Source organism: Camelina sativa, unplaced genomic scaffold, assembly GCF_000633955.1.
Source record: "Camelina sativa cultivar DH55 unplaced genomic scaffold, Cs unpScaffold02326, whole genome shotgun sequence".
In the NCBI taxonomy this organism is placed as follows: Eukaryota; Viridiplantae; Streptophyta; class Magnoliopsida; order Brassicales; family Brassicaceae; genus Camelina; species Camelina sativa.
In genome coordinates, this window is record NW_010923439.1 from 1 (window position 1) to 1,410 (window position 1,410).

At 24.9% G+C, this 1,410-nt stretch overlaps 1 long non-coding RNA gene across 1 annotated transcript; it reads left to right on the forward strand.

Moving 5' to 3' along the window:
- Positions 1–324: 324 nt before the first annotated feature.
- Positions 325–1,074, forward strand: LOC104774304. Its single transcript, XR_765304.1, has 4 exons — positions 325–426; positions 501–600; positions 693–851; positions 961–1,074. It is a non-coding gene; the product is annotated as an uncharacterized LOC104774304 (long non-coding RNA).
- The last annotated feature ends 336 nt before the right edge of the window (positions 1,075–1,410 follow it).

Sequence of the window (1,410 nt, forward strand, 5' to 3'; positions counted from 1 at the left end):
TATAAACTAACTTTCCAATGTAACTTTAATAGTTTGAGGTATAATGGAGAATGTTTGGTTAATCTGGGTGACATAACTAAACAAAATAAACGCCCAGAAGACCAACAATCAATTAATGATATTTGGGAATATGTCTCATCAGATGACCGTAAGGTAAAAATATTCTTCTTAAATACTTTATAAGGAATATATACTATTGAACAATGAATACAATTATTAATGATATATATTTCCAATATTATCATAATTGCAGGAAAAGAAATTTGTCGTCAAAGCAACTATAACTGAAATAGTATTNGTAGTATTACGAAAAAGTCGGAACTACATATCATGTTCGAGTTGCTCTAAAAAAGTAACAAAATCATCAACCTCTCTTATATGCTCAAACAAAAAGTGTGGTAAAACACCAGCCATTGGAGTACTAAGGTATATAATTATAAAATTTTCTCTAATTTTTATTATTTAAATATTTAAATAATGATTAATATTCTATTTTCCAGATTTAGAATTGAAGTAATAGTGGATGATGGAGATGCCTCAGCAACTTTTGTTATATTTGATAAAGATGCAGAAAAAATCACCGGAACAACTGCAGAAATCGTAAGAGCTGTAAATTATATAAAAATATTAAACTGTATGGATAAATATATTAGGATTTGAAATAATTAACTTTGATTCTATTGTTTACACAGATAAAAAGTAATTTGGGCGAACAAGAGTTAGAAGAAGTTCCCACATGTGTGAAATCAATAGTTGGAAATACATATTTATTCGAGATTCAAGTTAAAAAGTATGATTTTGATGTATCGTATCAAACTTTTACAGTCTCAGAAATAATAGACGAAACAAAGGTAAATATCAAATATATATATATATATATATATTATAATGTATTATGTTTGCTAAATATAATAGATTATTTTACTTAACATATTAATGATTTGTCTTTTATATGTTTAGACAAGTTCGAAGGATGTCAACTGTGGAACCAAACGCCAGAAATGTGATGAACGTCAAAAACAAGCAGATGATCAACAGAAGAAACCAAGAATTGAGGACTGAATTTGTTTTTTTTTAAGTTTAGACATAAAAATAGGTTTTACGACTATTATTTTAATTTGGTTTTAACTCATCTTTAGGATTGGTTTTATTTTTATTATACAAATAAAAACATTTGGATTTCATGATTGTTTGGTTAATAATTAATTAAATAAAATATTTTCAATAATTATGACAAAAATAACTGATAATATTAAATACTAATTTAAAGCAACAGTTATAATATGTAGTTAAAAAACAAGCATACATAAACAATGCACATCTCATTAAAAACATAAGAATGGAAGACCTATCATAAACATACATAAATTTATATTCTACAAATATATAATATACTAATAAAAAACTAAA